The sequence below is a fragment of the Gasterosteus aculeatus genome, chromosome 1 (assembly GCF_964276395.1).
Source record: "Gasterosteus aculeatus chromosome 1, fGasAcu3.hap1.1, whole genome shotgun sequence".
In the NCBI taxonomy this organism is placed as follows: Eukaryota; Metazoa; Chordata; class Actinopteri; order Perciformes; family Gasterosteidae; genus Gasterosteus; species Gasterosteus aculeatus.
In genome coordinates this window covers 12,393,757-12,420,064 of record NC_135688.1, presented here as the reverse complement: position 1 = coordinate 12,420,064, position 26,308 = coordinate 12,393,757, and the positions used below count along the sequence as shown (strand labels likewise).

At 40.6% G+C, this 26,308-nt stretch overlaps 1 protein-coding gene and 1 long non-coding RNA gene across 3 annotated transcripts in view; both read left to right on the top strand.

Moving 5' to 3' along the window:
• lrfn1 (leucine rich repeat and fibronectin type III domain containing 1) overlaps nucleotides 1-26,308 on the top strand; it is an 89,456-nt gene that overhangs the window by 30,414 nt on the left and 32,734 nt on the right. The window contains exons 2-3 of one of the 2 annotated variants that reach the window (XM_040181448.2): nucleotides 8,246-8,304; nucleotides 15,289-15,340. The gene's annotated coding sequence lies outside the window, so the exon portion shown is untranslated. The remainder of the gene's footprint in view (nucleotides 1-8,245; nucleotides 8,305-15,288; nucleotides 15,341-26,308) is intronic. The other variant, XM_040181440.2, reaches the window with a different exon arrangement.
• LOC144388938 (uncharacterized) lies at nucleotides 5,003-6,928 on the top strand. Its single transcript, XR_013453198.1, has 2 exons — nucleotides 5,003-5,052; nucleotides 5,137-6,928. It is a non-coding gene; the product is annotated as an uncharacterized LOC144388938 (long non-coding RNA).

Below are 26,308 nucleotides of genomic sequence, written 5' to 3'. Positions count from 1 at the left end.
AATGTTAGCGTTGGGACTAATTTGTTGAAGCTGCGTTCAGCATATATAGTCATCGCTGGGGATGCGGCCACTGAGCTTATGGGAAGTGTGACAGAGCGACATTCGACTGTGACAGTTTCTGGTGTTAGACAGGCAATGGCTAAGAGACATTTTTCCAAATAAAATTGTCCCAAGACAGCGTTTAAGCAGCAACTGCTGAAGTGTGAAGATAACGCCAACATTTAACTGTTTTTTTTACAGAGGAAAATTGTAAAAAAAGGAGCGAAGAGACCAGACACATTATGGCGACCTTAAAACAAACTGGAGCAATACTTGAAATATAATGTTTCATGTTTCCGCAAACACCCCAATGTAGTCACCTCTGCCACAGAGGCAGGTTGCTTTCATAAGACAACTGAAAGAGCTGCTTGTCAGAGGAGAGCTCCACTAATGCTACACCCACACTGCTCTTTTCTCAGGCATACGAGGTGTATCATCCTACCATTTTTGCATCTATGCAGCAGCTCTGGATTCTGCAGCAGAGATGGTCAGAGATGGTAGTCTCCTGATTCCATGGCAGACAGATGGCAACTTTCTTTCCTTTTTAGTTTCCTTCAGTGAGCCAGAACGCTGGCTAAGAAAAAAGATTAAAAATGGGCCTGATTGTCAATCGCAAAGGACGCCACGGAACAAATGCTGGTTTTCATCAACTCTATTGGTTTAAATAAGGATTTGCATTTCCGTAAACAGTAAATAGGACTCACACTTTTTCCCTTACACCAACGATAATTTGTCCAGGCAATATTTCACAAAGAAGCTGCTTTGAGAGAGTTGGACATTCTTCCCAACTATGTAGGTGCAGTATTGTTGTGGGCGGTGACGTGTGCACTCAGGTTCAGTATGAAAATCCTCAAACAAAACACATAATATACTCGAGGTTGGCTATTCTCCAGAAGGTTGGAGGGCATATTGTGAAAAGAGTTTTATGGTCTGGTGAAGCAAATCTGATTTCAAGGGACTGGTTAAGATTTATTTAGTATTGAGTCCATTCAAAGTACATAGTCATTTATCAGGCACAGGAATATACTGCAGCAAGCAGCAGTATGGAATTCATAAAACAACACAATCCACTCTATAGGCTGTTCAGGTCTACTTACAACGGTATGATTTTATGCTTGCATATTTTATTTTACTTTAGTGGTAGCTGTAAAAATACGTTGTAATTTCATGGCAAATTATCTGCCTGAAAAGAGAGGTTTAGATTGAGATTGAATGATGTTTTCAACAGGCTCCCCTTGGCGTTTATACAAACTACTTAAAAGAGGAGACATTTTTGGCATTTTGCAGTCAATAAATGTTTATTTTATACAAAATGTTTTTCAGTCACTAATGTCAGTAACATGTTTTGATATTGGATTCAGACGCTTTGGTGTTCTAATTATAGACTGCCGCATTCCATAACTCAATGAAGAAAAGTGTTTTTGAGTAGCAGCCTTTAAACTTGTGTCAAATATTTCAGTTTACAAAAGTTTTGTAATCTTCTGACTAAAGATTTTCAGTATTTGTCTTGAGCTTGTTACATATATTAAAGACTGGTCGTTGAGTTTCTGTGCAAGTATTTTAGAGGCCTTTGGTGTATTTCCAATGTTTTTTGATAAGGTTAATTGCTTTAAATCCATTCATCCTCAGCCACAAGTTTGAGGTAGTTGTAGTTTCAGTAGTAACTTTGTGATTTAGGTTTTCAGGGAGGCCGAAGACGGGAGCCTGAGGAAATTGCGCCGTCGATTCCAAATCCATGTTACCCACTTAGAGTCATATTTTCACCTACATCACTTACAATCATGTATATAAGTGGGCACATTGAATGGTTTATGCTCGTTAAAGTGCTCACCTCCTCGCAATACCATGAGCCAGACAAGGTTTACATCATCTACCATTTACAGTAAAAAGCAGCTAAGCGATGATACACAGTAGTTTGAGCTGGTAAACATATTGGCAAAGAATGGAGCCCTGACCTTCATTCTCTCCCGACATATTCAGAGCAATTACTGTGTGATTCTTTTTTAACCTTGAGTCAGAGGACTCTTTTTTCCTTTCGCCTACTGTAAGGTAGTTGGTGACACAATCATAATACGACCTTTAATGTTGCCATATCTGGTTTTTAGGCAACAGTATGCGAGTAAATACAACTGTTGTGCTCCAAAACCTGTCTCGTAATACTGTATTATTGTGCAACTATGAAATATATGAAATTGTATTTATTCCCCCTTGATTCTATTTCAATCTCTATTTGGACTTTAGTGTCCACTGCTTTCTTTACATTTCCATGAACATTTATGAAATGTTTCATTCTGAGCTGGCGTCTAATGGTAGGATATCAAGTAAGTTACTGTGGGATTTTTGAAGCTATCGTAGATGGTAAGCTCCAAGGGCTTAACTGATGTCTCTTTTAATTACGTTAACTCACATGCTCCGGTCAGGCAGCCTGAGCTCTGCTCAAACGTCTCCCACTGGCTCGCACACACTGTAACAGCAATTGACTAATTGAGCATTTAAGGGGCCTTGTTACTGCTTCTGCATGTTTTCACCCATTTACTGTAAATCTTGTGTACATTTTCCTGACCCTATCAGTGGCAATTGTGTTTCATCTCTTTCAAAACAGTGAGACAATTTACCGGGGATTATAAATTAGTTTACTCACAATTGGTAGTCGATCACTTGATAGTCATATTCTATATGTTGTCAGTCACAGTTAATTGCTATTGCTAATTAAATAATGGGTACATCTAAGGAAGAAAGAAACAAACGACTGCTCTGTGCTTTCATGTGCATGTCGGAAATTGGCAAATGAGTACTTAGATAGTCAACTACATTTTCAGTACATTTCATTTCAAACGGAGGAGCGGCTGCAGGAACAGACATGCTTTCAATTACCTTCGGCACTCTACCCGACTCTTCAATGGTACAACCTGTGTGCCAGTCTGCTTTGAAAAGTAAAACCCCAGAAGTCAGAATGATACTCCGGTGTACATTTAAAAGGGCTATGCATCAAGGACTTTGCTGAACCCCGGATTAGGCCCAGTGACCGGGGTCGGGGGCAAATTTACAACAAGTTAGCGGTCTCTGACAGACCGCGGCTCTCTGATGGCTGCTGCCGTCACAGGAGCGTGCATCATGCACTTGTCAAAGCGCCTCTCTTCCACCCACCCCCTTTTCTGCTGAAAGTCAACACCGCAGTCTCACCACTCATGTATTTACGTGCTCACAGGCACCCTCACAAGACGTGCAGGCACGCAAGTACGGGCACACACATGCAGCGCACACATACAGACACCGTTCCCATTATGGTGACAAATCCTGCCTGAGCTGGCTCCCATCTGTGAGTCATGTCGTGGTGTGTTGTACCAGTCAAACTCCCCCGTCATCTGCCTTTCACAGATGGATCCGCGGGTTGAGAAAGGGCCTTGTCTTGTGGCCACGATGGCAGGACAGTTTGGAAGCAAACCTCCTATGATCCAGATCAAGAACAATCACATATTTCCTGAGCTTTGAGGTGTTAGGGGACAGCTTTCCAACAAGGGGGTCACGTTAATCATCACAGCCTGACTGGGTCTAATCCATTAAACCGCGAGTTCAACCCTACACAGTGTGGTTGGCTGAATCTGTGCACTGATCCTTTTTTTTCCTTCTCTATACATATCCGTTCTTTCACCCTGGCTTCTATTTGCCCCTATAATGGGATTAACTCCAGTGACACCAATCTTAAATCTAGGTTTAAACTCTGCAGGGTGAGTATTATGCCATTGGTTATTCCCCAGAAGGGATAAAACATGGCTTATGTTATACAATTAGATCCCCTTCAGAAACCCAAATGTAATGATGACAAATGAATGATAAATCGCTGCACTCATGCACTTTTGGTTTTCTGCCAGCCCGGTTAAGACGCCACCAGTAACGTAAAAAATCACTGACAATCCACGTTAATTATTGGTTCTGTTAGAATATGTAGAGGACACTGTCAGAAATAATGGAGTCTGTCAAATTCAGGGAAACTGCCTCAACGACTTTGGATCTGTGCAGCAAAAAATGCTTTGTACAGCTATTACTTGTTCTGGCGATAAAGATGAAATAGCTTCACTCCAGGGCTACACTAAAACACAGTACGTTCTCAGTTATTGTTGTTGGGCCCACCCCTAACTTTTAAAACAGCTATTAAGAAAGTTCCTTTAAGCTCTTCTCCACTTCAATCTAACATCAAGGTGGAACAGTTGACCTTGCTGGAGCAAAACGCCTTTCACTCCTCTGCTTGATTCTCTCATCATGGTGCAACAAGACATTAGAAAGACATTCCATTGCTTCTGGGGCAATTAACAATCAACAAACCTCTTTCCTCTCTTGTTCTCAGATGTCACAGGCATCGTAACACAAGGGCATGTAGTTCCGATTCATACAAATACCCAAAAAAATAGGTTGTTTGCAATTACAGTTTTTTTCAATCGCTAACAAGCGTTTGTCCAAACAGTTGTCACATTTTCAAAACTCTAAACACAATTAGCACAGCATCGGTGTTTTGTGACCATACCATTCACACATTTCATGTCATTTTCACAAAATATGCAGTCAGTGAACACATACCTCCCAACAAAATTATGGATTGTTTTAGTAGTATTCACAAATGTTAACACACACCATCCCACAATAGCAAAAACAATATTCCAAACTGTAGATACAGTATAAAAACCTCTGCTTCTGCAATGATATCAGTTCAAAAACAATATATCTCAGCTGATAATGAACAAACTATTGAATAATTGACACACAGCTGATTTATGTTGGGTAAATTGGGCCAACAACAGCTGATTCCAGTCTGGCTTATTTAAGGAGGACTTTGAGTGATGTTTTTGGAAACAGAAAAAGACAAACACTGTAATTCTGGACGAGGACGAGCAAGAGCAAGGGGCCCAGGGAGAAGACCAGGTCCAGTGAGAGGAGCAGGTGCAGGAAGAGGAGCAGTGAGCGGAAGAGTGAGAGGTGCAGTAAGAGGTGCAGGTCCAGTGAGAGATGTAGAAGGAGGTGCAGTGAGAGGTGCAGGTGCAGGAAGAGGTGCAGTAAGAGGTGCAGGTCCAGTGAGCGATGTAGAAGGAGGTGCAGTGAGAGGTGCAGGTGCAGGAGGAGGAGCCGGCCCAAGGAGAGAGCAAGGTAGAGGTGTAAGAATGCGTGGTGGTGGCATTCAAAGGGCTGCAAGAACCGTAGTCAGTAATGAAATTCGTGCCACTATCATTGACCATGTAATCAACCACGGTCTCTCACTAAGAGAGGATGGTGAAAGAGTCCAACCCAATTTGAGTCGGTCAACGGTTGCCTCTATTATTCATATCTTTCGACAAACAAACAGGTAAGTATTGCATTTTACATGGTTTGTTTCTATTCTCATTTGACAATGTCAATAAGGTCATACAGTAATGCATATGTTGATTTTTTTTTTTTTCTCTAAAGAATGCAACGTCTTCCACCCTCTGGGGGAAGAGGAAAGCTCCTCAATAATGATCAAGAGCTTGCCATTGTAGAAATGGTTATTGCAAATAATGCAATTAAACTGCATGAAATTAAAACTACAATTGTGGAGGACTATGAGATATTTGCCAATATAGAAAGCATCAGCCTCACAACCATTACGCGGACATTGTCCAAACAGAGTGCGGAGCAGCTCTACACTGTTCCCTTTGAGAGGATTAGTGAGAGAGTCAAGGAGCTACGACGACAATATGTCCAGGTATAGTGTGTATTCGATTCAATGTCCAGTTATATAAGCTTTGCACTTTGCAAGTAGGTAACCAACACAGTAATGACATAAACTTTGTTTCAGAGAGTTATGGAATTGGAGGCCAACCAGACCCCTCATGAATTCATTTACATCGATGAGGCAGGATTGAATCTGTCCAAAAGGCGTCGACGTGGACAAAATTTAATCGGAAAAAGGGCCACAGTTGATGTGCCAGGACAGAGAGGGGCAAACATTACTATGTGTGGAGCAATGTCAAATGCAGGATTACTCCTTCACAGATGCCAGGTTGGACCCTGTAATACAGAGGGCCTCCTTGCGTTTCTTAATGATCGCCACCAGCGCCTGGTAACAGAGCAGGGTCAGGAGGGTGAAAACATGAGGACCTTTGTAATTACCTGGGACAATGTTGCTTTCCATCATTCACAAGCAATAACAGCATGGTTTGAAGTTCACCCAATACTGGTGAGTCTCTTCCTTCCACCCTATTCACCTTTCCTCAACCCCATAGAGGAGTTCTTTTCTGCATGGAGGTGGAAGGTTTATGACCATCAGCCACATGACCAGATGTCCCTCCTTGAAGCCATGGATGCTGGCTGCAGGGACATCACAGTTCAAGATTGCCAAGGGTGGATCCGACATGCCAAGCGGTTTTATCCCAGGTGCATCGCCTTAGATGATGTCAGATGTGATGTTGACAAAAACATGTGGCCCTGAAGATCGCAGGGATTAGATGCATACATTTTTTGCTATTTTTAGTTCCCCCCCTTTTCATCTGGGCTTTTGGCTTTTTTTTTCTTTTTTTTTCAGAATGCTTGTGTGTTTCATGGATATTTTGTTAAAATAAAATAAACCTTTTCTGTTCTATTATACTGTTTCTACTGTACCTTCTTTGGTAAACAGTTAAGAAAAATTAACTGATTTGCTTTTTACTGGAATGCGTTTGAATGTGAACATTACTGTACATGTGAACATACAGTTCCAAACCAATGAATGTAGTGTAAATGGTGCATTGCATGTTACCTGAAACATAAAAGTATATGCAGTTTGTATAATGTCAACAATAGCCAGAATTTTGAAACCTGGTGTACTTCGTTTGACTGCATGTACCTTGTGAAGTGAAAACAAATGGTATTCTTTGACAGAATAATTTCATTTTGAGTCAGATTTCCAGTGTTTTGGTAAAGTTGGTGTGTGCAGAGAAAGATGTGTTCTGTTTTGAAATTAAGAGTTAGTATATATTTAACAAAGTGTTTTTGAGAAGAAAATTATCAATTTGGCCATTCGTGTCTTGTAGGTGTGAGTCTGTGTTAAGAGTTTAGAAAACATTTCTGAAGTATGGGTAAGTGCTTGTTAGCGATTGAAAAAAAAAAAACTAAGGTAGGAATGCAGTAAACTGTCGCCAACCACATTTTACCTCATTTAAATGAATGTGCCATGAAGGATTTGTTCAATGCTGATGTTATTCTTTCTAAGAAGGCTATGATTTGTACTTCGTATTTTCGTTGTGATTTAAATTGATTCATGGCCTGCACTCCTTATGCATATGTTTTTTTACAACAGCGTCACTGCGTAATAGGCTGGCTGTAGATTTGCAGTAAATGTTTCATTCTACTTAAATACATTCAAACGGTATTTAACTTCATTCTTCATTTTAGTCACTACCCAAATGGTGAAATCCATTTGCCTTCCGATTGTAAAAGGGAGCAGGAATCCGGACTATAAAGGTGTCAGAGGCTTAGCTCCATTGTTAACATCAGTCTTACTCTATGTGGGACGTGGTATAACCAAGGATATGTCACCAGAGCTTTTCAAAGGGCAGAGTATATGTAGAGTTCAGTATAGGGCAATGCTGCATGCACACACGTTACTGTCAAAAGGGTTCAAAGGATCACAGTCTGTATCCACTATTCAAAGGTGTGAATGGTAGTGGACAAGCTCTCTTCCATGTGTACTGATCACACATTCAGCTTAAGCCTTTTAATAGCTCTCTCCCCCACTTTCTTTTTCCTTCCCTCTCTCTTTCTATACATATATATTTGTATGTATAATTTAGTATCTCATTCTGATTATTGAGGTTTTCTTTTCTTGTCACTAGGCATTGTAAAGTTGCCATAAATGGCTTTATCGGTTGCACCAATCATTGAAGCATCAGTAAATGATTCATTGTCTATTAATAGATTAATTACCACTTTATAAAGGGTGATGATTTAGAAAGTCGTTCCAAACTACTAAATATTTTAAATCTTTTCTCTTTCCGAGTAGCTCTCTGTTGAGGTGGGAGACTCCATCAGTGCTTGAGAGCATACCATTTTGATTGATATTTCGTTGGAAACAGTCGACCACAGTCCCATTTCCCCGTAACCCCTCTGCCTCCCGCGGCCCCTCCTCACGATCTGCTGGGTGGCGTTGAGAGCTTTTGGCCAGTAATGTCATTTACTCATGCAGACACATGCTCATGTTTCTTATCCTCTCCTCCTGCAGCCTTTTGATCTGGAACACATGTTCTGCACCAGACATTTTCACGGACTTCAAATATAAAGGTGAACACTCAACATTACATTTTTTCTTCTTAACATGGTTTTGCTCTTGTAAAATAATTTGTAAAGCAATTTGAATGGATTTGAATCAGTCTTGAAAAATGGATGATGTTCTGTTTGTATACAAGAAAAAGGATTTCTGTCAAAAATATAGTTTTTGTGTTTTCATTAATCCCTGCAGTAAACGGTGAGCTTTCTTTACTTTTTTATCAAAACATATTTTTTTCAAATTTATCTTATTTTTAAATTTTCCTTGCAATGGAAATCTGCAGCTTTTCTGTCGTGCAGACTAGGAGAGGGTTGAGATGTTTCTGTATGGATTGCCTGACCTTCATCAATAGATGAACAACAAACAATATTAGATTGTAAAAGCCATCCATTTAGGAAATTGGAGGTAATTTAACAGTGCTATATACAACATTGTAAGCACACCTTTTTTTGCTCTCTGCGTCTCTCAGCTGGAAGACGGCCGATCCGGCGGCTCGCAGCCAACTGTTCAAACTATGTGCTGACAGAGCAAACGGTGTTTACCTTCGGGAGAACCGGAGGAGGAGCGCTTCTGCAGTGACGCTGTCGGTTTTGCGACGGCATTACCTGCTGTGGCCGGTGTGAGAACGCCGAGCTAACCACGTGCTCCAATGCGCCAACATGGGCTAAAATTGAGCACAACTGCTGCTGTAAACAATTCAAGGACAAGCTCAGATAACACACAGAGGGAGGTCGACTTCTTTTTCAGCTCAGCTCGAAATTACTGCATTATATCTTGACAGGGCAAATTGTTCTTTGCTGCTATAATAATACTCTTTATCCTGCATATTGTAAGATACCTTAACATGAAAACATCAACTAGCTGGTTTCCTCTCCAGCTGCCTTTTATGGCATCATATTCACCAGCGCATTCCTTATCAGTGGTGCTTTTTTATCCTAATCACTTGGAACCTGATTCATGGTCATGGCACATCTTCAGAGACGTGTGGAAAAAGTGGATTGGGCCTCCATGGTGGCTAATTCTGATTCATGGAATTCAGAGAGCTGTGTTAACGATGTTAGGCATTTAAGAGTTGTCTTCTTCACGGGATTATCTGCGGAGGAGGAAGTCAGTATTCAGACAGAGCTGACTGGCACGGCAAGATCAGCTTGCATCCAAGTAGAACACTTCTTCAGGCATGCAAAACATGCAGACTTAAGTCACATAATCCCTTTTAATATTAGCAAGGATGTCAATACGCTGACATAAATGGATAGGATATAACAGTTTTGCAGGCTTACTGTTGTTGTTGCCGATCACAGTGCTTGTGCGGTAGCTGGCAGGTTGCTGTTGTTAACCACTGTAGTGACATAAATCTTACTGTCGATCCGCTGACAAATAACGACAAAAAGTATTGGAAATGTTGGCGAAATGCTATCCTGTCTAATAAAATATCATTAAGAGAATTCCGGGGCTGTTCTTTGCTTTCCTAATGCCAACGTTGTGGTGTTTATGAAGCCTGCAGATATTTAAGTAAATTACTGGAGTAACCAGACATTGGAACTGTGCAAATATCCCGTTTAAAACAAGACTCTGGATCATAACGGGACGTTTCTGGTGTTTTGTGGAGACACTTCTTTATCAGTGTGACAAAGCGAGCCTGTCCAAGTCCAGCTAACTATGACTGTCAGTGAGAGCTGCATAAAAATAATCGTGTCTGGAGGCACAATGTTGACGTTACATATTCAAATGTTGCAACATGTTGAAAGTGGCATTGTTTGAGCTTCCTTTTTGCACCGCCAAGCATTTGTAATCCTGCACATAACAGATTGGAAACGGCAGCCAGTGTTTAATGCAACATATTTCTGCGTGTTCTCATTGTATCCGGTCATAATGTGTTGCTGCAGCATTCCAGTTTCTTCACTTTGGTCGTGAAAGTTGCCTGTAGTATATCATCTAACCCATCCTGGCAGTTGTGTTCAGTTCAAAAGTTATGGTTTTCTTCTGTGAAGCACCGAACAGAAAACTACCTTTACTTACAGTTTATATTTTAATGAAAGGGGCTACGGTAGATTCAATTTAAAAGAGCTCAAATTACAACATGTCCAGCAATTTCTAAACTGTGAAATAATCTACTATGATGGAGATTGACAATGATAGAAATACAAGTTCTATTCGTGAAAAACTGCCTTGCGTGCCTCCATGCTTAAATAGGAAGGGATCTATCATTGTTTCAGTCAACCCATTTCATAATAATTTTCTATTTTGAAAATAAATATTTTCTCCTGTATAGGATATTTTTGTACAACAAAAGCATACCATTGTTTACATCATTAGATTGCTGGTAATGAGCTGTGGCCATAAATGACACATTTGTGTTTAAAATGATCCTCAAAATGCCTTTAACTTTGCATCTACGGAATACTTAAAAGCTTAAAAGCTTTTCCCTAGACGTTTTCCACCTTGACAGATGGATAAACTATCTTTCATCCGACTCCTTTTTTGGGTTCGGCCTTTGTCTTTTTAATTCAAATTGCACAGCCTTCAATAATTGGTTTCATCAGTGCAATGACTTGTTTGTATAAGTTTTGGTTTTTTTGCATCTCCATGCAGCTACAAAGCAAAGCAGCTGCATGGGGAAGCCGTGGCCCTGACCCCCTTGGCTTCATTATTATCTTATTGTATATTGAAATCTTGTAAAGCACTATAGAAAGGCTGTCCTACCAAAGCGAAGGTGTTAACACAAGTTACTACCAAATAACACCTTATTTACCTAAATAATGATACACTAAGCTGATTTGAAAAAAAACCCCATTTAAACAGGGACATGAAGTACCCTTGGAAGAATATTTGTTGGATAATCACATTTGGGGTGGTATTTATTTGTGCTATTGGCCATGGCACATCCTGCACATTAACAGTTTTGCTGCTCAAAGGACAGACTTGATTCTCCTCGCAGCCATTTAGGAAACAGTCTGCTGCTTTTCATGGTATTGAATGCAGCTGACATTGTTTGCAATTACAGCAGCATCTGAGGATGCTGTAGAGTTTCTTATTAATTTCTTTAGACAATAAGCAAAAAACGGGTAAACTAGCAGTGGGATTATTTAATATTAGCATACCAGATGCTGAGTCGTATTCATGTGCAACACATCGTGTGAGGAGAGTCAGAACTGTGACCTTGAGAACGTGAAACACTGCTCTGTGAGACTAGTAACCCTTAAACAGTGCTTAGTTGGAGCAATCCCACTCTTCTTGCACACGATCTCTCATACCGGCTGATTATTTATGGGATGCCGGTAAATGTGCTGAGCAGTGGTGAGCGTATAAATAGCAGTACGGACATCATCGGAGGCTTCAGTTCACCAGGCAGGAAATGGGAGGGGAAAAGAGCTTACTACCGGAGCATCAGATCATGAGCAACAGAGACGATCCTCCCGGATTCATCAAGAGCAGAGGGGAACTCTGATCCCTCGCACGCTCGGGTTGTTCTCTGTGGTGAAGGCTCATGTGGAACCCCGCTGACCTCTGTGGCAACCGGTTATTGCATATGACATGATAAATGCTTCATTCAGCTACCGTGTTCGGTGACTTAAACATAAGGGACATAGTTCATGATAACACAGACTTGCAAGTGTAGCAGTTTTTTTTATTTTTATTAAAAATAGCTGCATAACGAGCAATTATTAGAGCGTACATTATTTGATATGATTCTCTCAGGCAACTTGTATTATTGCTCAGTGTCACACCACGGTGAGATTTCCCTCCCAAACCAAGAAGTGGCATTATCCTAACCATGGTAAATATGGAAGTTCATTTTTTGCCCTTGCCCTCCTCCACCGCCTGGCCGTCGCCATTATCTTCGTGTTCTGATGTACAGGCCTCCAATTTGGACTCGTGTTGTTGCCTAGTTGTCCGGAGGCCTCTCATCTCCGGAGGTCACTCTGGCTGCCCTGAAGGTACTGTTAGTGGTCAGTATGCCAACTGGGTGGGCAGGTTAAGATAACCGTATGCCGTCTGTTAAATCCCAATCAGTGGAGGCTGCAGTGAAACACGGATGTTTGAAATGTCATAAAACATGCTTAAAAAGCCATCAGTAAGCCCTGTGCTAGGGCGGGTATTTATAGCATCCGTTCCTTTCTCAAAGTGTCACCTCTTGATTTTTAGTCAATACCGTCTGCTTTCAAGAGAGGAGGATTAAAGAAGCAGAATAACCAGGCCTCGCTCACACTGATAGCCTCTCAGCCTTGTACATCCAACCGGTTACGTTCCAGATCAAATATGTGTGTGTTTCTATATATGCTTTTTATTGGAGGTCTTATAATGGCAATGTGGGCCCCGGCCTCGAAATGTTTATTTTAGCCTTGTGGCGTGGCGGGCCGAATAATGGAGAAGTGGATGTGCTTTGTGCCAAGCATTTTTCACACTGCAAAAGAAAGGCCCCAGTAGCAGGTTCCTTCTCACTCTTCATTAACAATTCTAGAGGGTGTTTCGACTGGGAGGCGATAATGCTTCTAGTGCACCAAAGACTAACAGGTGCTGCAAAGTACAAGGAGAAGCATGTTGCAGTTTAAACTACGTAATTGTGTTTGATTCTGTTGAATGCCCATCTGCAAAAGCACTGCAAACTAAAGTCAGTGGAAATATGTCAACTGAAACATCAATTTTGCCACAATGCTGAGACATAATCAAAGCCTGCAGTCATCCAAGCGCCTGCCTTACCCCGTGCGCTACGGCTTGGAGATCTTTAAGCACAGAACAAATAGCTGTTTGTCCTTGAGGATGAAATGAGAAGGCTGTGCCGCTACACTGGGTTTAGGAAAAAGAGGGAAAAGCAAACAACCATAACAGCTGCAGTTTCACCTAACTACTGGATCATCAATCATGCTTCATTTTATATGTAGTCTAACCACTGTGCATTTATCTAAAGGCCTTCGCTTGCCAATTAATCATTTGACAGTAAGTTAATAAAAAAAATATTTGTATAATCTGTTTATTGTTTGAGTCATTTTTAATAGTAAATTAAAAAACAGTAATTTGAACATTTCACCCAATTATCTATGTATTTAGCAAATGACAGGGACATATATTGATAATAAGTTAACAGGTAACATGAACATAAGATCTCAGTGAAGTGCAACATGCATGAAATTGTACTTTTCACATCACTGTTTGAGGTCAGTCAGAAAGCTGCTCATGGACGATACATAATGACATTTTGAAAGTAAAGGATTTAAGTTGCTAAAAATCCTTCAGAAAAAAACCTACACCATGATAAATCACCAATTCCTTAATGTCATCAGGTTGGCTTTAGAGAAGCTAAATGGAATATCACCTGCATGTTGAATTAGCTTTTCCACTTCAGAAGTGGGTTGCAAAAATTACATTAAAGAAGAAGAGGAGGCATGTCTCCTTTTAATGTAATGGATGGCTTACTAAACAGCCTTTGAAGGCTCCTCTCAATGGCAGTGTCTTTTGCGGAGGGCGCACTTGTTTATGGTTAGCAGAACTTAGGGTTGGTAAATATGTCCTGCTTGGACAAACACCCTGTGTTGCTTTGGCTCGAGCTGATGAAAAAAGGAATGTTGAAATCTTAAGCAAGATTGTTGCTTTGGCAATTAAATCTGACAGAGGAGAATTGTAGAAATTCCTTCGTTGTCAGAAAATAGGTGGAAGTGGTCCCTTTTTCTTCATTTGCAAAAGCTGCAATTAACTCTAATAGCCCCATATACGCTTTTAGTTGGGCACTTGGGGAAGAGAAAACAAATGGTGGCTCCCTTGAATTGTTTGGGTCTATACACAATCTTGCAGCGGTTTAAATCATTTCCAAGAACTTTATTTGTTTACTCTGAAAACAATTTACAGCTAAAATGTTTAGTGTGACGGTTTTCTGCGTCTGAGATTGATGACATTATAACCAAATTGTGCATGAAAGCATTGCACCAGAGACACTTAAAGTTGTTTTTTTTGCAACTGGTTATATTCATGTGCAGTATCTATGTGCTCTCACTTGGTTAATCTACAGAAAAGATAAGTAAAGTCTTATCATAGCAGTTAAATGCACTCAGATTTTCTCAGGTCAGTGACTAACTGCAAAGTTGTTTTTCCCTCTTTCCAGAGGTCAATACACAAGAGTTAAGGGCCGAGAAATGGAGCGAACTGTGTGTTTATCTGCTGTGACACGAGCCACAATCGATGGCATGTCTGATTAATGCCCTTCTCTCTATTAAATTTGGAGAAAAAGAAGTTTGGAAAGTTAACACTGGTGCAACACCAGCCACGATAGTGTTATGTTTATCAGACTCTGTGGCTTTGTTAGCCTTCATGCTAGAAGCCCCTTCTCTTGTAATATTAAAAGTAAAACATGATGAAAATATAAACAGGCATTTAAAGTAAGTAATCCACACCAGGAATAGCTACACTGCAGTTTGTTTCTATGTCTTTTATTCAAATGTTTATTTTTTGTTTACATCGACCGGCAAGGAAGGGTTAGACAGATTCTTCCAATATGTCGTGAAATTTAGCCTCAATCATCAAGTCGTCCAATTATAAAAACTTGTTTAACACCATAGCCGTTTAGGTTGAAGGTGGGAAATCTTAATTTTTATTAGCAGTGGTACGCATTGGTTAGGCCGCAAAATCAATGCAGCTGTCAGAATAATCTAGTAAGGGGCTTCAAATTAAATCTAAATTTTGTGGCTCGTGCGTGTAACACACATACAAGCTTCAGCTCTACATGTGAAAGGAAAAACAAACCATGAAATGACGGAAGCGCCCCAGTGTGCAATCCAAAGTTGGGACTATTTTTCCATCATTTTTGTCTCTTAAATTCCCCTCTGGGCTCAAAAGGGTTGTTCCGCTGCATCAGAAGTATCAAATCATTTGCATTGAGTCTGGGATGAAATCAAATATTTAACCGTAAATTGAACCTTTTTATGATTCTGACACTATTACAACTGGTGCCCCTAATGTCATTCGTACTTGCACATTAAGGTGTGACCGTTTATTTCTCTCTGCAGACTGCTTTGAAGTGAACCCCGTGAGGAGCATCCAAAACGACCCAATATTCCGGTGAGTTCCCAAATTGAAATTAAAACCGTCTTCACATTTACATAATACACTACCAAACATATCCCATCCAAACTGAGGAAATGAGCAGAAACTGATGGGCCAAAAGGCGAGAGAAAGGTGGAGTGAGTGAGACTATTTACCACTCCGATGAATTCACATAGAATGGATCGGCCTCCGATAGCGTCATGGATTGCACACGGCTTCCATTTGTCATATTTGTTCCGGCTTTGAAGCCGCAGAATCTGCGCAATCCGCTTTCATGAATTTGCCCTTGAGTGTTCATTCCGCAGGGTCAGTGTGTTTGTCTCTCCATGCATGCGTGTTCTCTGTACGTCTCCCACAGAGGCAAACCCTACAGTTCTACCCGTTTCATTTCCCTTTACTCCCACACATCCAGCGTCTCATTCTTTTTCCTCCCGTCTCTGTCGCACGCAGACTTAACCACATGTTCACATGCAGAGGGAGCGCCTCCGCAGAGTGACACTGTTAGCTATCCTCTCACATAGGAGCGGGGCTGGGCCGGCGCCACGGCTCTTTCCTCACAGCCTGCACAATGGGAGTCGGTTCCATTATCGGAGCTGCTGCTTCGCCACCCTGCAGCAAACCCAGCATCCTCGGCTCCAGCAGGTTTAGTTTCTTATCTCAATCGGGAAAACGGCCCCTCTGATGAACGGCAGAAAAGCACCCTGGGCTGCTGTGAACACGCATTGAGAATACATACAGTAGACGCTTTGATGAACTTATGAACGGGCATAACATCAGTATTCCTCACAGGAGTTTGTGGTCGGTCATACGTATTCAAGGGAATTAGTCATATAGTCTAAATAATTATTCGTGCAGGGGAAGCTCTCTGCTCCATTAATCCAGTGGTGAAGCAATTATTTACGGAGCCACCATCAAGGACATATCAAGCACTGAATGTCACATGATTTGTGCTTCACATTCTCGCTCTGTAGGCAGACGGACAAAGGCAGTTGTTTGATTCTTGACATCAACTCAAAGAGCGTTGATTTAAATTATTAATGACATGCACACAGAAAAAAAAAGTTTCTTAAATGGTTCTTTAGAAGGCAGTGCGGTTCTACAAAGAACCATCACCTTTTTAAGAATAACTTTAGCCTATGGTTCTACATGTTTTTCATATGGTTGTTTGAGATATTAAAGGGTTCATGTTTGAGTTGTTGAATGGTGGGGGATGGTGAAAAACACCTCCGTGCCATGATCCCTGTTAGCTAGTTAGCTGCCAGTTAGCATACATATACGAAGAAGAAGAAGATGATGAAGAATTTACATCTGAGCACCTCTTTTCCCAATTTAAAAATGGCTAATATTATATGTCCTTGCTCGGACTACTTGAAAGTACTGACTGTCAAGTAGAGTACTGAACAGGCTCTTCCCCTAACATTAGCTGTTTTCCAGAAGATTCTAAGTCATGAATGACACATAAATCACCAATCACGATTGTGAGATATGTGTCCGCCCCGCCTACTTGGCGGTCGTCCTCGTCTTGAGTGACCAACGTCTTTTCAAACCAGTAATCCCCAACTAACAGCCGTCGGTTTAAGGTAAGTGATGGAAGCTATTGGTTATTACAGGAAAGCATTGCTCTTTTTTGTCAAGTTAGGAGTTAACTGAAGATAATGCTAGTTAGCTAACGTTAAATTGTTGGCCTAATGGATTGCGCCCGTAGGGGCATAGGGCTCAAACTCAAACTGCTCCACCACGTTATGGTGGCGATTTGATTTTTTTTCTGTGAGAAAACCCAAGAAGGGGGGAAAGCCCAGATTGGGGATGGGGGGAGGGGCATTTTGCCAATTGGCCTGGCATTTGAGGCATTTGAGGACCTGCCTTCTCAGTTGTTTGTAAATATCATGCAAATGAGTATCTTTTACTACTTGTGTTCCGATAAGTGTTTTTTTCCAACTTTATTACTAATTAGAAGAACAAAGCAACTGAAAAGTAGCACAGCGTCTGAGGAATGCATCTTTTTCATTTCATCCATTCTGGCTAATGCGAGGCTGCAAATGAAGGTGAAGGGATTTCTGTATTCGCACACGTACCCTGAACGCGATCATTTGGCCCATGTTCGGATAACCGCGCACAGCCGCTTTGACGACCCAAATGGTAACAACGTGTGAACGTAGTCCAACAGTTTCATTAAACCGTCACATAAAATGGGTAGGTAGACACACATGTCCCTCTATATAGTTTGTCTAAGTAGTAAAGGCATGGCTAGTAGTAGAAATATATCATCTTTTAAATTATGTGTGTGTACTGTGTTGTATATTAGAAATATGAAATATAATGCTATATTTGTTATATTAGTTCTATGATAGAATGTTAAATGATGGATGAGGATGGAGTGGCAGATGAAGGAAGGTGTTCTTACCGGTGTCCAGTCTCAGGCACGTTGATGTTGACGTCCTGGATGGTCTCCTTTTTCTTCTCTTCTCGCTCCTGTTTCTTTGTCTCCTTGTCCTCCATCTTGCACCTCATGTTGTCCATCTCCGTCTGCCCGTCTTGCATCCGTCTCCCAAAAAGGCCTCTCTTCTTTTTTAAGTCGAGGCAGATGTTGTCAAAGACTGTTTTGTCATCCTCTAAATCTTGGATCCTGGTGATAAGGATCTGATTTCCTTTGGCGATGGTATCCTCCATCTGTCCGATCTTTGAGATCAGGCTCAACTCAGTGAAACCACTGGTGGTGACCACCTCGTGGTGGGTCAAAGTTTCGACTTCTCAACTGGCAGCACAAGTTGCAGTTCCAATGTAGGCATTGAGATCTCTCACTTGCATTTTCAGGTAGTGCACTTCATTATTGGCACAAGAAAGTGCAATATTCACATTGTATCCAGTCGGACGACGTCCGAGCAGTGAAGCGCCAGCTCCGGCTCTCTGGATGTTTCCGCGGTACATGGTGAATAGCACTAATAACACTGTAGTCTTTAAAAACACTGTTGTTAGTCGGTAAATGACTCAATGTAGTCTTTGAAAAGAATGATGCTATCTTTAAAAAGACTGGCGGAAAGACTAAAAGCCTTATAAAGGCTGTTGTTTGTTGGTAAACGACTCGATGTAGTCTCTAAAAATTGATGATAAGTCTTTCAAAAGGCTACTTCGGTCTCTAAAGGACAAACAAACACTGGACTGAAATCAGAAGGGCTGTCAAAAAAAATCAGTAATTCATCTTAATCTAGATCAATTGCAATTAAAAGTTTTTCTTTTGAAGACTAATTACTTTAGAAATCGTGCATTTTTAACAGTGTTGTTTAATTGTATTTTTTAAACTCAAACTGCACACATGTGATCATCTTGGAGGCACATTTCCACTGAGTGGAACATGTTGAACGAGCGACTCTTCCTGCTGTCCGCTCTCCATCATTTGACGGCTGTGTTTGAAGTGCCAACAATCTCCCGACATTTAGCCAGGACGTTCTCAAAACCGCTGTCTTCTAGGGACGCAGTGGTGGTCCTCTGCAGGGAAGATGTTGAGATGGAAGTATCCCAGCAGCTACCAATATGTTCCGGGCACTATCAGCTCTAAAGTGGTCCGTTTGCCACTCATCCCCTTTCTGATAGGCTTACTACTCACAATATTTGAATCATTTCTGTCATGGGAATTGAATGTATTGTCACATCTTTTACGTCTGTCGATCCGGGAAGAAGGATCCCTCCTCCTTCGTTCTTTCTGAGGTTTTTTCCACTTTTTTCTCCATCGAAAGTTTTTCCTGTGCCGATGTGAGGGTTTCGGGACGCAGGATGTCTCATGTGTACAGACTTTTTTCATGATTGCGCTTGTGGAAGAAAAAGACATCCAGGCTTTGTAGTGTGTTTTAATGTTTCTCAAAATTGTTTTCCCAATGCAACTGTTCCATTCCATTAAAAGTCTGTGATGAAGTGCAAAGATTTGACTCTTTTTCTAACAGCTTCATCATCATCGTGTGCAGCCACTAGAGTGGTAATTGTGTTTTCATCTTTCCAAGGCTCCAAAACAAAAGGTATTATGTGAGCACAAATAACTTGTAATTCGATATACCCTGGCTAAATTAGTTTTTTAGTGTTTAGTGCCAGGTAGAGCTGAGCTTAGTGATTGTAGCACCAATCTTTTTTGTGGTCGAACGAATCAAGAGTAATTTATTGACATTGTTAAAGCTCTACAATCTTTGCGGCTTTACAGCTCATTAAAAAATGTTACTTGAAGCATCCATCTCTTTAAAGCAACATATGTTTTCTATTATAAGGAATGCACACCGCTGTATAGTAAAGATACACTTTTGATGCAACATAACTCAGTTTGTGTGTGTGTGTGTGTGTGTGTGTGTGTGTGTGTGTGTGTGTGTGTAATAAGTCCGAAACAAGTAAAAGAAAATCACACGGCTCATCGAAGCATGTTTGAGAGACATCGCCACACGCCAGGCAGGGCTGCTAAACGCTGAAAATATTGATTCTGATCGTTTTCACATGGCTGGGGTTTTTATAATGTGGCACCGTGAGAGGTAATTGATTATTCTTCTTGCTTTGAACTGGCTGTCTTGCAGGAGGACTGCTAGTGTCTGACTTCAGCATTAAGCAGAGATCAGCTGCTTCAGATACAGCAATTTGAAAATGGGGTTTGAGTAAAAAGTTGAAAACCACAGTTTCATTAACAAATCTCTTTTTTCACCTTATACATTCAAACAAGCTGTTTTATGTGAATGTTTTATGACACAAGCAGGCCCTTCTAGTGGTTTGAAAAACAGACTTTGAAACCGATTTAATTAGTTGGGTTTTTTTTAAACATTTTGAATATTAACAACTGAGGCTTTTAGTGAATGGTGTTATATTACATACAGGTTGATAACTTTGGCTATGATTCATTAGAAATATATTTCTTCAGAAAGTGATTGTGGTTTTCTTTTTTTGGGGAACAAAGTGCAGGAAACAAGTTTGACACATGAGGTGCAGGTGACAAAACGTTTTTTAGTTTCCCTTTCAACAAGCAGTTTTATGTAGAAGTGGCAGTTTTATACCAATAGTGTGGTTTATCCATCTTTTAGAGTCTTCTAATAGCCTTGTTAGTGCAAATATATCTACTTTGTAGCCCATATTGAAAAACATTTTTGCAAACATTATAATACATCACCACAAGAGACACAGACCACACATCTTTGAAAACCGGGAGTAGTAATGCAAATAGACCAGGGACTTTGCTGCTTAATACTGGATCGTCGCAGGATTTTGCAATTTACGCGGGTGGCGCCTGCATTCGCTCCACTTCTGTGGGTTCGGGTCAGGGTGGGAAAGGTCGCAAAGCGTAGGACGAAGCAGAGAGCCGGATAGCAGCGCACATGCTCTCAATGGAATAAAATATGTTCCTTAAATATGTTTTTGTAAAGAATTCTGATATGAAATATGAAAAACAACAACCAAACAATGTGCAAATTGGCAATTGAACGGACATTTAAGCTACTTAATTGTGGACATAAATTTGTAAATCTGACTCTGAGTCAGTGCTTCACCAAACAAAAACATCACTGAAATAGACGACTGGTAAAAAGTGGTAGTGTGAGAAAAGCATGAGAAATTTGGAAAGGATAGAATGTCATGTTGCATTTTGATTAGACTTTTTGTGGCTCAAACAGAAACTAGTAAAAAAAACTAGTTAGCATCTTATAATTAAAGACACTGTCTTAATCGACTTGCTGACAGCAGCAATATTTACACAGCAAACTATACAGTTAACATTCATTTGATATGAAACTAACAATGCAGAAAAAAATAAATAAGTGATTAAATAAATATTATGTCTTTTAATTAGTCCCAATACTTTGGAAAACTGCTTTTTTAAACAGTTATCATTCCCTAAAGTTTGGCAAAGTGTTTAAAAGCATTACCCCGGGTTATTAAACCACCCTGTTTTCGAAATAGAATTAAATCCATACCATAATGTTTAATAAAAGTTAACCAGCCCTAAGCAAGGTATGAATATTTAATTAAAAGCAGCATTGCAGTTCAGTCCCTGCAGTCTCTTGCTTGTTCTAAATTATGATTTTCTCGTGTTATCATACAGCAAGAAACGGCAAAACAATAGATATGAGTCATTTCTTCTGGAAATTTGTTTAACCTTTTTCCCCTCATGAAAAGAAATTCAGCATGGCAGAAATATATGCACACCAAAGTATACATTTTTAAATTAGACTCTCTTCATACAAATCACTGTTTTGATGTCTTTTGTTGACATTCGTTGCTTTTCTCTGGGTGCTATAATTAAGCAGGAGGAGGCCGCAACCCTTCTTTATTCTGTGTCAGTTGGAGGAACAACTGTTGCAAGACGCACTGTGTCAAAACAATAAAAGTGGAGCAACAGTTGAAAATCTACTTTGTTTGGATGTATTTTGAGCTCTTTTAATGGCTTAAGTTATGACACCCCCAATTATAGATGAACGCATTCAAATACTGGCGTTGATACTCTCAATGTTAAGTTCAATTTAACCAAGTTAAGGTTCCTTGGACTTCTTTCAATTGCGTTCTGACACGTTGAGAGCAGCGCTTTAACATCACAACATCAATAATCCACTCCCAATAACTGTAAATATTTTATATTTTTTATTTACTCTCCTTGTGTCACCACCCAGGTTAACACCCATGCTACATCCCCTACATCCAACTACATCCTCAAGACAACTCTCATCTGTCATCATTAAATAGCACAGATCCAGGCCGTCCGTCAAAGTTTGCAGTCCAGTGAAAAGGCTAAAGGGGCAGAAAATAGATCTCATTGATGAACAATAGATTATGATTGAGAGGTGAGCGAACTTTCTTATAATTTGCTGCCCACGGGTGCAGTGCAGAAAGACTTTCCATCTCACACAGCAGCAAATTGCTTTCTGATCCCATAGACATGGTGCGAATGGAACGTAATCCTCTTGGATCTTAGTTAAAAAGCTACAATGAAATGCAAATCTCTACTCTCAATTTCAAAGTTGTGCAGAAAAAGGAAACCGTTCATTTAACATCAAATAAAATGTTAATTCATCGACCCTTATTCTATTAGCACACATTATTTAAATACAGTATTTTTAGGCTGCACATTTACATTCCAAAGACACACATTTTTAAACCTGTCTTGTATGTCTGTAATATCAGATGATTAGAAGCTTTGTTCAGCCTGTCTAAGAATTCCCAACGAGTTCCGAGATTTGAGAGTTCGCCACCACTTTTTCATCATTTCGAGTTGGCCCACCTTGTGCTTATTATGTTAACTCTACTGACAACCCCTTCCTCTGGTTGTGCCTTTTTATGAACATAAATTCAAATTGATTTAGTCTTATTTAAGACTTAAAGTTAGGTCAAATTGAGGGCTTGGCTTTGACTGACAGGTTGCCAGATATTTAGCTGTCTCCTCTGCTACATTGACCTTTAGTCATTTTCAGGTTATTGTATTTAGTACACTTAAATTAAAGCGATATTCTGATCCCGGTTACCGGGGCATAATGGCATTGCAGGTATAATATTTGGCTGTCAATTTGGAAAAACACTGTCAGATTTAAGAAAATAGACTAATCAGCTGCAGTCCCTGGGCACTTGATGAAAAAATATATAGATAAAAAGTCGAAATAGCTCAAAACAGAGCAGATACACAAACAAAAAACCAGACCGATAAAACAACCTAATAATACAAACTATAAAAATACCGTTATCTTTATTGACTTACAAAACCCTCACAATAATGATGGTCACCTTTTTCTTGGAGTTCTGGTATGTAAAGGCAAACTGCTTCTCAGTATGATGTCTCACTCACGTGCCGGGATCCTCTAATTGTGTCAGTGAGACATGACGTCTCTTGAGACCGCGGCGTCCTGGGATGATGAAGGCAGATTAGAGTTGACTGATTAAGAGCCCACTGGAATTTAAAGTTCAGGAAGCATGGTTAGCTGCCTCAATTAAAACTTCAGGTCAGCGGTTTTGATAGATCAAATAAAACAAATTGGAAAACAGATGATAATACGTGCAAGCATGACGGGGTGAGACAAAGCATAACAGGAATTAATAACAAACGTCACGTTCCCTTTGTTTGAATGAACCTCTCCTGATTGTGCAGCACAACAACAGACGCTATAAATTATTCAGGGGCTCCCCATTGGCCGTCCATTTACAGCCGCTCGCTTGTGTGAACACATTCTCTTGTGTGATCTGCCAGTTTTAAAATGGCAGCTGAATACACGTGACCCCTGAGTAGGACTCCGTCTTCTGTCTCATGCTTAATTTTTTTCATAACACAGGCTGCATTGCAAAGCCTGTAATTGTAATTATCATAGAATATCAAAATGAATCTGAATGAATGAAGGAGCATTGAGGACGATTACAGCTTCATGTAAGTAACAAGGTGCAATGTGGCTCCGTCCTCGCAAAGTACAACATCGTAAGATTGCGAGGGACAAATAACAGAATGTAGTGATCATAGATAATAGCGGCCATTGTTGTATTCCAGGTCATGAAGGGCATCTCCAGACAGCACAGAACGTCTGCTCCTTCATTGGCGGTGGCGCGGGGTGTGCGCTGCAGTGACTGCCAGGAAAAAGGGAAGCTGGTTGAATGGCCTCTCTGTGAAGGGTTTTAATGCTCGCACGTCTCTCCCTCTATAGGGGAGAGTGGGGTGATTTGTGCCGGGGGGGAAGTAGATCCACCCCCCTGATTCTGGAACACCACAGAAGGAATTGGTCGATTTTCTATGATTTCTAAATCTCTATGATTAAAGTTTTAGTGCTTTAGCAGGTTAAACAATGAGTCTATATAGTTAGCATGCCGTTAGCTCTTAACTGCTAAATCATGCTAGTGTTTTTAAACTTGTGGGTCTGGGGTGATTTGTGCCAAAGAGCCAGTGGCACAACTCACCCCCACTTGTGATTTTTTTCAACATAATATCAGTTTGTAATTGTACATTACATTCTTACATTTTAGCACTTAAAGTATGTGACATTCTTAATTTAATTAATTCTTAATAGACAAACACCCATCATGCCAGGCACTTATAAACGGAAGACAGACTGGGCTTCAACTCCTCTTGTGCAGTTGGACAGAGCAGTGAAAGAGGTGCAACGCGGAAAGACCATACGTCAGGTGGCACGATGACCTTGAAAAGATTCATGGAGAAGAAAAAGAAGTAAAAAGCAGTAAGAAAGTAACAAAGACAGGATATAAGAGAAAAGGATTTGCAGAACGCATACAACAGAGAAAATGAATCAATCTAAGAAGAGAGGGGCTCTGAAAGCGTCCAAACCAACCAAATGTAAAGTTTACAGTAGAGAGTGACATCTCCATTCCACTTAACGACTCCAGTTATTATGAAAGATCAGATGTCCAGAATAATGATGGTGTCAAGGATCTGTTGGCTGGTGTCAGCTTTGCTAGAAAAACCAACCACTACGTTGGATTGGTGGAAAGGGGTTGAGGGTGCAGACATCAGTTGTAAGAAGTCTGTGGATGGAAAGCCCATCTCAACAAACCCAAAGCCACAACTTACCCCACACCAGGGGCAAGTTGTGCCACGACACATTTTTGCCAAAAGCTATATTTCTGAAACAATTTATTTCAGATCCAAAGTTGTTGTTCTCAGGGATGCGCCACACCCTGAAATGTATGTACATCCTTACGTTGAAGGCATTACTGTCATGGCCTCACTTTAAAGTCACTTTGAGTAAAAACTGGCACAACTCACTCCCCTACTTGTCGGAGGCCTCAGTCAATTTTTGCCGATTTACGGTCATGGTATTCGAAAGTGGCGCACGACAATTAATTCTCACAAGATGTGAGATGTCACAAGATGTCACAAGATGTCAGGTCGTCTCTCCACAGATTGGGACACTCCCGGCACATTTTAAGAACATTAGTGGCGAAGTCTGTCACTATTGCTGGAAATTGTCTCCTCACACAGGAACGATTCATCGTAAAACAAAGCGTGGATGAAAAGCAGAGGATCTATCCTCCCGGGAAGAACAACGGCATCAGTCGTTTCGGCAGGTGACCTAAAAGGACACCTGTTTATGTTCAAGTGACGAAGCCTGCTAGCAGCTGTGGTAATTACGATGGGGATCAAAGGAGGAAGTACGTGAAGTTGCAAGAACGCGTGCGTAGAAATCGAGGTCGTGTTCATTGGTCAACAAAACATCAGGCTTCAATTCAGGAGACAGGTGTTCATTCGTCTTCTAAACGTGAGAAAAGCATTAATTTGAACCTAATCCAAGATTTAAACACAATGTTTAAGATAATAAAGAACACAGATGGGAACCACAGTGCAGCCTCTAGGGATCAAAATGGTTTCAGGCCTCCATCGGGAAGAAGTCACAGGTCACGCATCATATTCAGTATGTCACTGCGGTTTGACGACACCTCAATTATTCATCGACAATGTCACCTGTCATCTCCCTCTTACATATTGTATTTGAGTAATGGAACATGAACTACGCCGAGCAGACTGCTGAGCTGTAGACAACAACTTGTGCTTTGTGCAGCTGAAATCAAACCCCTGTTTTGCAACGGGATTATGAAAATATTCCAATCGTCAACAAACTGTTTATGGAAATCACAGCTGCACTGTACAAAGTAGCCACACATTGAGTGTTTGCTGCAGGACTTGATGTTACTGTGGTAACCATCAGTGACACATATGAAAAGCAATTCATCTCTTTAAATTAAACTGCAACAGCATAACAGCTGTTGTGAGATAGAAAAACTTAACCCCCCTGCTGCTATAAACCTAATTGTGGCGTAGTAATTGAGTCTGCATATTGCATATATGCATATTCTACAGGCCATATACGACAGTTACTGCCGTCAAGTGTATACCGTTCAAAGACAGACGGCAGGCTGGAGAATAGTTCTTTAATGTCAGTTGCCGACAGAGCTGATGCAGTCATCAAAAGGACTTACAGAAACAAATCAACGTCAAGTCTCTTACTAGACAGACACTACCCAGATAAAGCTATCAATAAC